Source organism: Pinus tabuliformis, chromosome 1_2 (assembly GCF_031772625.1).
Source record: "Pinus tabuliformis cultivar Carrire ecotype Pingquan chromosome 1_2, CPIR1, whole genome shotgun sequence".
NCBI lineage: Eukaryota > Viridiplantae > Streptophyta > Pinopsida > Pinales > Pinaceae > Pinus > Pinus tabuliformis.
In genome coordinates, this window is record NC_142298.1 from 413,771,958 (window position 1) to 413,782,718 (window position 10,761).

Sequence of the window (10,761 nt, forward strand, 5' to 3'; positions counted from 1 at the left end):
CGAGCAAGTGGCTTCAGGCGTGGTTGAGAAGAAGAAGAACACGATAAAGTGATGCTATGCAGTGTAAAAGAAACAAATCCTCTATATCTTGCACAAAACCGAGAATTCCATCAACCTATTCTAACTGTGTTATTAACCCAATGAACAGCAATGTAAAGTGTGGAGAAAAATTGTGCATGGTGTTGGAACGAAGTAGTAGTGCTCAAGATCAGAATGCATAAATGGGTCTACAATTGAAATGACTGTGTGGCAGCTTGCATGAAAGCATAAGACTGCGTTTTTTTTTGTGGTTGGTACAGCCGACACCCCCAATCTCTAAACAGAGATGGCAGCGAGTGCACTATCAACCTTTTTTGGAGCTCTAATGAATTACAATCCTCCTACTCTAATCTAAGTAACTAAAAGCACTTGAACTGTAAACTAATCCTACTCAATCACATAAAAGAAATCAAATCAGCAGACTGTAAATTCTAAATGCATGTCAAAACAGAGGAATAAAGTGCTGAAAAGAAAACAAGTAACAATACAAGGAAGAGGAGGTCTATTGCTCTCAGGTTGGGCCCTAACCTGAGAGCTATAGCTCCCTTAGAAACTCAGAATTGGATCAAAAGCTGTCTGTCTTTATTGAATATTCATGAGTCTAATGACATGCCAAAACTGGCTTACAAAGAGCAAAAACCAAATTGACTAACTAGCTAAACAAATTGACTAACTACTAGCTACAAAAATGACTACCAACTAGCTAACCCAAATGAGGCCCTAAGCCTTCTTATTTATACAATTTGAGGATCCAACAGTCCTCCTAAAATTTAGGGACTCGGCTGCCCAAGACTTGGAGTTAACAGCAGTCCTACTTGACTTGCTTGGCTGCCCTTGTGCTGATTGATTCGGTGGCCCTTGAACTCCGAGCTGATGGTGGAGAATTCGAGGTAAGGGCCCATAAATGAAGGGGACACCTTCCTACAAATCCTCTAGTTTGTTCTCCCACGAATTTGGCTGCCAAGTGCTCATTAAGACCTTCAATTTTGTCTCCAAGTTGACCAAAAAGGCTACACAAAGCACCCATTAGACTTGTTGGCATAATGACTAACCAAATTCACTCTATTAACATAAATATAATCAAAAACATGCAATAAACTAATGAGAATGGTGGATTAAGTCAAATTAGGAGGTTGAATGAGCCCAAATAATTGTACATTTTTGGGGCTCATCATCACCCCCTACTGAAAGTGTTGCTCATCCTCTGAGCAACTGATCTATCTCCTCATCTTTGATGGCCCTGGTGGCCTCCCTGTCATGCCAAGCTTCTTAAGTGATGTCCTCTTCTCGGTCATGAAACCATGCCTTTCTCTCTGCTTCTTCCCACTGCCTGTTCTCCTTTTCCTAGAGAATTCTCAGCTTCCTGTAGAACTGTCTCAGCATCCTGTAGAGAGGCCTTTGTGTCCAACATTTTCATTCTTTCTCTCTAAGTGGATGTCTTCGGGCTTCCCTGTTCATAGCTGATGGATATCTTTGAAGGAGGCTCCTCCTTTTGTTTAGCTTTTGTGTCCTTAATGACAATTTGCTCCTTTGACAGTGGTTTGGGTTTGCCCACTTTTATCTGTGTGCTCCTTTTTCACTTTAAAGTACATGAAGGTTTGCCTCTTTCCCTTCCTTTTTGGTCTTGGAGGTGTGCTAATGGTGGCAAGCATGGCTGCTGCCTCCTTGGCCAAAATCTCAGGCGATTTTCCCTTTTTGTTCCTCTGTTTCTAGACTTCCTGTAGAAAGTCCTGTGCTGACTGTTTTCTGTCTTCCTGTAGAAACTGCTTTCTGGCTTCCTGTAGAAACTGTCTTCACTGTTTCGGTCTGCTTGGCTGGGGGTGTCTTGCCTTTAATTGTGGTGTGGTTGCCTTGGTTGTGCCAACTCCCATTTGGGCTTTCTTGGCCTTTTTTCCAACCTTTTTTCCTTTTTCGCCCTCTCTGTTTTTGTTGTTGTCTCCTTTTCTGTCTCATGCTCAGCGGTCATGTCAAATTCCTCTTTTTCCTTCTGTTCTTCCTCTGTTTTACCCTCTGCTTGAATGCCTTGTGCTCCCTCATCAATGTTCTTCTCAATTTCTTCAGTTGGCATGGTGTTGAGTTTGTGTTTTAACCAAAAAAAGGAAAATTGTTCATGGGAACAATCATTTCACTGCGACAGAGGATAGTTGAATTCTCTTCTTTTTCTGGGACCAAATAAGGAATTCTTCATGCTCCTTACAACATCAAATGACAGTAATTCCCTTGTGTTAAAGCTGCTGTCACCTAGAATTGGTCTGTCTATTTATGAAAGAAATTTTTTACAGAATAGAGCATAAGGACATTGATTTTTTCCAACACATTGATAGATATGTAAATTCAGGTTTTTCCACACACACAGGTCAGTCTCTACTGCTGCATGTCTTCTTTGCAAGGGAATGTTTTATTTTCTTCTTTTTCTTTTTAAAACTGATGAGGAGATTTCGGAAGCAGAAGAAAAGAATGGGTAAACTCATTGAATCATGCAGGCAGACTTCCACTGTTCTCAATGCACAGGCAGACTTTTTACTCTCATTTTTCAATTTAATGTCGTGTTCAATTCACCATTTTGCACCAACAAATCATGCACAAAGAAGTTTCCCCGATCCTACCTCATTTTGAGCTTGAACTTCGCTGAAAATCCCAGGTTTTCTTTCTGCATGGTTGTTTTCTGTGTTTCCTGTAGAAGACTTCCTGTAGAAACGCCTGTAGAGCGCCCATGCGCCTCTGAGCGAGCCTGATACGCAGCAGGATCTCGAAGACAGGTAGAGAAACTGGTGGAGGATGACTAGTTAATCATTTTGAGCAAACTTCAGTTGAGGATGTGGCAAGTGCAAATGAACAGCAGTTTGTGAGTTTCAGCCGAGCCTTCTTTAATTGCTGCGTGATTTGTGGTGAGGTGGAAAAAACGTGTGCTGTCTTTATTCGAACTGCAGTGATGTTATGGACTGTATGTTCTCTTCTATTTGTTAATCATTTGACGTCCTGTGCGCTGGAGTTGAACACGTCTACCACTACCTGTGTTTTTTCAAATTTCACGTGACCGACCATACACGTATGCTGCGTGATTTCTGCTTGAGCGCTGGAGAACTGGTAACTGGCCACCGATTTTCTTAATCCCAACCATCTCATTGTTCACGCAGTTCTCAAATTACATTCATGCAACAAAGGAATTAGTTTCAGTCACGTACCTGGAAGTCGAACGACTGCTTGTGAAGCTTTTTGCTGCTGCATGCTCTGATTCTGTTGTTGCATGCTTGGATCCTTTGATTGCATGAGGCTTGGCTGATGATTTTGATTGCTTTTCCTTGTGCAGATGTCCTCTGGCCGGATCTGAGCTGCATGCAATTGTTTTCACGTTCAGATCTGCACCTTCAAGCTGCTGCTGCTGCATGGTCACAAAATCAGAACTTGTTTTCGCCATTGCTCTCAAACGGTAAAGCGGATCGATCTGAAACTTGCTGAGCATGTTTCTATCATCATTATGCATCTCCCATAGCAAAATCGTGATCAATGGTGCACGGATTTCGAGAAAAATGGAAAATGGCTGAAGATTTCAGAGCTCAATTTCTCGGAAACCGTGCATTGGAATCGGCTAAAACTGCTTGGGTAGGTTACCATCACTCACATGCATATCCCCATGAAACAGGTTTTGAAACGGATGCACGGATATCGAGAAAATGCAAAAATGGTGATGGTGATGGAGGCTGATTTCTTGGAAACCGTGCACCAGAATTGCATGAAACTGCTCAGGCATGTTGTCATCAACCTTGTACAATTCCCCATAAAACGGTTTGTCAAATGGATGCATGGTTTTCAAGTTATGGCAAAAACAAATTTTGTTCTATGGATTTTTTCTTCAAGGCATTTTGCAAGTGTTTGCATGGAAGGGAAAACTGAGTTTGGGTTGTGATGCAGGTATGGAGATGATGAAGGAGGAGTTTGAAAAGTGCAGGATGCTTCTGAACCCTTGAGGAAACTACCATGTTCGCCAAACCACTTTTTGAAATCCATGTCTAGTTTCCCACAATTTCTACAGGAAGTTCCTGTAGAAGCACAATGAGAAGCACAAGGAGGTGGAAAAAATGATGGATGAAGGCAAGGGATGGACACACAAGTGCTTGTAGGCCTAATCAACAGATTCCCACCATTAGATTCACTTCTGAAATTGGATTTGGCTCGTCCAAAGGTTCTACAGGATGTTTCCTGTAGAAATACAGAGCTTCCTGTAGAAGGCACAAGAAAAATTCCTTTAACTTTGATTTGAGTGCTCCTCCTGCCATGAAACGTCCTTCTTGCAACCTGCAATTAGCCAATGGAATTAGTTTTATTTTTCTTTTTCTTTTTCTCTTTTTTTTTGAAAAACAACTAGGGCGCCTCATGGAGGTTTTCACCCTAATTGCCTGCCCTGGGCGCCTCCAAGGGAGGTTTTCACCCAGAGATCTTATTCTCTTTTCTCTTTTTTTTTTTCAACCCATTGAACGCCTCATGGAGGTTTTCAATCAATGAGCCAATCTAAGGCGCCTCCGAGGAGGTTTTCACCTTAGATTTCTATTTTCCTCTTTTTTTTCATTTTTTTTCTTTTTCTTTTTTCTCTTTTTTCTTTTTTTCTTTTTTCCTACCCTAACCTACTTGAAAAACAAAATCATTTTCAAGTATAAGAATACTTCCAATGGAGCCATGTGCACATCGAGATTAGAGACAAAATGATGTGAAGGCTCGGAATGCATGCTTTGACAACTATCCAACTTTCAGAGACAAAATGATCTGACTTTGAAAGTACAAAACATAGCTGAGGAGGAGAGTACTGCTGCAACTCAGTGACCATCTGAAACCATATCTCAATATAGCTCTGATATCCTTGGTTCTTTTGTTGATCTGGATCATGTTTCATGTCACCTTCTAACATGACTTTCTCATCTTCCTCTTTTTGCTGATCTTTCTCTTGAATACATGGAAGATTTGATGGTAACCATGAGGAAGCTTTCTCAATCTATGATTCTGATCTCTTCTCTTCATCAAGTGCAGCCCATGGTTCTTTGATCTCCTCTTTTGAATCTTCTTTTGTTGGATGTGATCCTTCAATGCTTTCAAGATGATCTCTTTTTTGCAATGCTTTTCCTGAGCTATGGTGAAGATCATTGAGCTCAAGAGGAGTCATTTGGATACGTTGTGCCTCAGCTTTGCGATTGGGTTGAGCTACTCCATTGTATGGTTTTGGAAATGGTGGTATGGGTAGTTGAGTGGAGGTGTAAAATTGAGATGGAGATGGATGGCATTGTGGTTGGGTAGGCATTTGGGGTTGCCTTGGTGGAGGAGGAGGCGATGGTTGTGGATGAGCAGGTGGTGGAGGAAAATGAGCGGGATGAGAGTTGTACTGGGGCCTCCACTCCTGATAAGGTGCATTCCACTGAGGTTGTGGCTGAGCATAAGAGTGAAATGAATGAGCAGCTGGTTGGGCATAATATGGATCTGTGAAGGAACAAGGAGGAGGTGTGAACTAGGAAGGATGAGCAGGGGGACCCCAAGAAGGCATGAAAGTGGCTTGATAGGGGTCATAATAGGTCTGGGATGTACCTTGCATTCCCTGCTGGTAGGGTATGGGTCCATGTGGCCTCCTTTGGTTCATATAACAGAGTGATTCAGTGGCTCCTTTGGCTCTCTGGTATGCAGCTTTGAATCTGGGTAAGGAAGGGCACTGATCTGTAGGATGGTATTCTTCACAGACAAAACACACTTCTATGGAGTACAATGGATATTCGTTCCTAGGATGCTTTCTAGTGCACCTAGGACAAAAAATGACCAAAGCCCTCTTGGCTTCCTCTTGCTTATGTTGGATCCGCAAGGTATCCAGTTGCATGGCAAGAAACTGCCTCATATCACTCTTGAAATCTTTGATCTGATTTTCAAATTCATCTTTGGACAAGATGTTGCTCCCAACATTTCTGCTTGTAGCCATTCGCTTAGAGGAATGTTTTCTTCTTCTTCTCCCCTAGAGGTTCTTTAAATATGCCTTGATGTCCACCCTAGGGTTCTTCAATCACAGCCATCGAAGAAGAGAGAATCTTGGCTGTGTGAAGCAGTGGGGGTGTTGTGCAATCATTTTTCTAACTTATCTCTACTCCTACAAGGCATGAAATGAAATCTTTTTGGTTGATTTTTGCTTTTTTCTACTTCTACATGCAAAACTGAAATAGATTGAACTGCAACTAACTATCTTGCTAAAATGAAAATGCGGAATTGAAATGAAAGCAGGAAAGGACTAATCTATTTTGCTCAAATGAAATTGCAGGAATGAAATGCTAGTCTACGCTTGCGGAATTGAAATGCTAATGTACGCTTGTAGAAATGAAATTGCGGAATTGAAATGCTAATCTACGCTTGCAGAAATGAAATTGCGGAATTGAAATGCTAATCTATGAAAGCAAGAAATGCTAATCTATTTTTGCATAAATGAAATTGCATAATGGAAATGAAATAAACTACTTAGCAGAAGGTTGTAGTGGAAAATAGAAGAATAGCAACAATCACCAATACTCTGCCGCTTCCCCGGCAACGGTGCCAAAAAGATGGTGGGCTCCAGTATTGTAGCAATAATGCTACAACTCCTGGAGCTGCCTATCTCTAATTTTATCAACCCGGTAGTTCGTACAAACTTGGAAGCGACGGTGCTGTATGCACAAGTACTAGCTCTTGTCGCAGTTGTCACTTGATCAACTGGCACAAGTCCGCTAGGGCTCAAGCCAACTTCTATATGCTCTCAGAAGAAGCTTTCTAAATGATGGACGAAGGCTATCTCAAAGGAAATTAATCTATTTTGCAAAAATGAACTGAAAGCCAACCAAAACATGGAAACCCTAGTAAACCCTAATCTGACTAGCTTAATCTCTATGATGCAATGGTGGGAGTGCAAGTGTCTAAGAATGATGCCATTACTGCTAGTGATATGAAATGCATGAACTTAAACTACTTCCATTGAAAAGAACATTGTTTTTGTATTTTTGCTTAAGTGGTTGGAGTGATTATGATTTTGTTTCTTATTAGGGTTTGGCTGTGCAGAGGTGGTGCGAAGGGAGAGAAAGCTTGGGAAAGGTCAGGAGGGCTAGGAGAGGTCCCAGAGGATCCCTAGCATCAGTCCACAGAAGTCCACAACGTTCAGGTGCTCGGCAACCAAGTTTGCAGGCTTCTACAGGATGTCTGCAGGGGATCCTACAGGAAACTCAGGGATTCTACAGGAAGTCTGCTAACTTCTACAGGATGTCCTACCGTGGGAGTTTTGGGTGATGGTGAAGTGATGGAGCGGTATGGGTGGATAGGTAAGATGGAGATGGAGCTTGTGATGGCTCAGGGGCAGAGAAATAAGATGGAGAAAGAGTGGGTAAAGTTGGTTGGTGGATAGAAGGGTGGAAGCAATGAGAAGTTAAAAAGATGGAGCTACGTGAGAAGTAGAAGGGTTGGAAGGCTAATGAGCTGAACAGAGGTCGAGCAAGTGGCTTCACGCGTGGTTGAGAAGAAGAAGAACACGATAAAGTGATGCTATGCAGTGTAAAAGAAACAAATCCTCTATATCTTGCACAAAACCGAGAATTCCATCAACCTATTCTAACTGTGTTATTAACCCAATGAACAGCAATGTAAAGTGTGGAGAAAAATCGTGCATGGTGTTGGAACGAAGCAGTAGTGCTCAAGATCAGAATGCATAAATGGATCTACAATTGAAATGACTGTGTGGCAGCTTGCATGAAAGCATAAGACTGCGTTTTTTTTGGTGGTTGGTACAGCCCACACCCCCAATCTCTAAACAGAGATGGCAGCGAGTGCACTATCAACCTTTTTTGGAGCTCTAATGAATTACAATCCTCCTACTCTAATCTAAGCAACTAAAAGCACTTGAACTGTAAACTAATCCTACTCAATCACATAAAAGAAATCAAATCAGCAGACTGTAAATTCTAAATGCATGTCAAAACAGAGGAATAAAGTGCTGAAAAGAAAACAAGTAACAATACAAGGAAGAGGAGGTCTATTGCTCTCAGGTTGGGCCCTAACCTGAGAGCTATAGCTCCCTTAGAAACTCAAAATTGGATCAAAAGCTGCCTGTCTTTATTGAATAATCATGAGTCTAATGACATGCCAAAACTGGCTTACAAAGAGCAAAAACCAAATTGACTAACTACTAGCTACAAAAATGACTACCAACTAGCTAACCCAAATGAGGCCCTAAGCCTTCTTATTTATACAATTTGAGGACCCAACAGTCCTCCTAAAATTTAGGGACTCGGCTGCCCAAGACTTGGAGTTAACAGCAGTCCTACTTGACTTGCTTGGCTGCCCTTGTGCTGATTGATTCGGTGGCCCTTGAACTCCGAGCTGATGGTGGAGAATTCGAGGTAAGGGCCCACAAATGAAGGGGACACCTTCCTACAAATCCTCTAGCTTGTTCTCCCACGAATTTGGCTGCCAAGTGCTCATTAAGACCTTCAATTTTGTCTCCAAGTTGACCAAAAAGGCTACACAAAGCACCCATTAGACTTGTTGGCATAATGACTAACCAAATTCACTCTATTAACATAAATATAATCAAAAACATGCAATAAACTAATGAGAATGGTGGATTAAGTCAACTTAGGAGGTTGAATGAGCCCAAATAATTGTACATTTTTGGGGCTCATCAGGAACCTCTAGTGAGGAATGATATATGTAACCAAAACTATCCATTAATGCAACTAGATAAGAGTAGCACAAGAAAAAGAAAAAAAGAACTACAAAAAAGTCCCTTCCATGAGGAATTCATAGAGAAAATCCTCCTCCGTTTGCTAGTGAGGTTAGTAAAACTAAGGAATTTGAAGCATGGCTATTAGTGCTAAAAATATATTTTAGGTTTCATAGTTACTCTAAAAGCATGAAGACGAAAGTGGTCATATTCAACTTGAAGGAAAACACTGATATATGGTGGGAATTTTTGAAGAATATCAATGGAATTCACGATATAAAGCTAAAATGGAGAAATTTTGAGAGATATTTCATGGATAATACCTATATTAAAGTTATTACAATGGAAAGGTAAGAGGATTTAATAGGAATAGTTGGAGTAACTTACTATGGATCCTTATGCAAATAAATTCATAGAGCTACTAAGATATGTGCCATATATAGAAGATAAGAAAGTGAAGATACAATACATTTGTAGTGGACTACCTGATGCCATCTCTCAGTTCTTTAGGGATATTAGTACCATCAACATGGTCTCTTCCTTAAATAAAGATTTACACACAAATTATGATCCTACCTTCCTAAACTTCAACTAAAAAATGCACAACTTAGAATTCCATCCATAGTGATATGTGCTTCGCCAGATGCTCCACGAATCCTTCAAAAAAACTATCTATACCATCCAACCCTAAACGTTCCCTGTTTTGATAATAGGAAGTTTACATTTGTAATAAGGAGTGACTTGTGGTCACTAAAAACTACAAGAGGTGCAATAGTTTGTGTAGATAAAAAAATGATTGGTTTTATATGTTACAACTCGAACCTTGGATTTATTAAATCTGATTCACCCATAAAAATCCCCATGGAAAATAAATAGATTCACTTCAAATCCAATTTTAGATAATGTAATGGTAATAAAGTGTTACCTGAGATGTCCTCTGCATCCACAAAATGAACTAGTGTCTCCATGAAAATCCCCAAGGGTTAAGGGTCAATTGTCTTGTTTTCTAGACATGGCCACAAACCTCTTCAATTCTATTCCCTTTATTTCTTTGTGCAATGGTTTTTGAATCTCCAATGAGGAAGTTTCCAGACTTTTATACAAGCTTCAATTCCAGAATTCAATGGTGCGTTAGAACCTCAAATATTTTAATTGTATCTCCAACAAACATACTATTATGGTGTTGTATATATAAACATTGACCCAAAGAACACGTTCATCGCCAAACATCTACTTGGATTCAGATCATTACAAATTCAATTTACCCTTTGGAACTTGAGTTTACATGAAACAAATAGAATGAACAAAGACTTACCGACAAACCCTTTCATTATTGACTTCCACTAAATACAGTTCGATGCAATTTCCTTGTCTTTGAACTTTGTCATGCAGTGGTTGAGTTTACCTTTGTAAATACCCAACAAAAACCCCATTCAATGTGGAATTTGACCAACATGGAGTATTCATATAATATGTTCACAAAGTATTCATTTACCCTCAACATGGATTAGTAATACACAATTCCATCATCACAGTCAAAGTTCATGATATTGAATTCAATTTCTCATACAAGGGATCATCATGATTTCAACCCAGTAGATACATCCACACAAATTTCTTCTTATGCAAACACCATATTACAAACATATAAATATCATAACATTCTTCTGCACACGTTCACACATTTACATGATTGTTCACACCTAGTTAGATCATAGAGGATCACAATGATTTCTAGAATTTCCTACACACAAAACCTTCATTAAAACATAATATACATAATCATGGTCCTGGCTATACATGATTGGATTACATTGCATAGGTCCTATCTCCTCTTAACACTCTGCCCCCTTTCTCCTATCTATAGACTTACAATGCTTCATTAAAAACTAGAAAATGATAACTAATTCAGTTTAGGTTCTATACCAACACTTCTCCCATACTATTTGTCATGCCTAACTAATTCCTATAAGAGTAAATGACTAACTAACATGATTCAAACTATCCCTAATGAA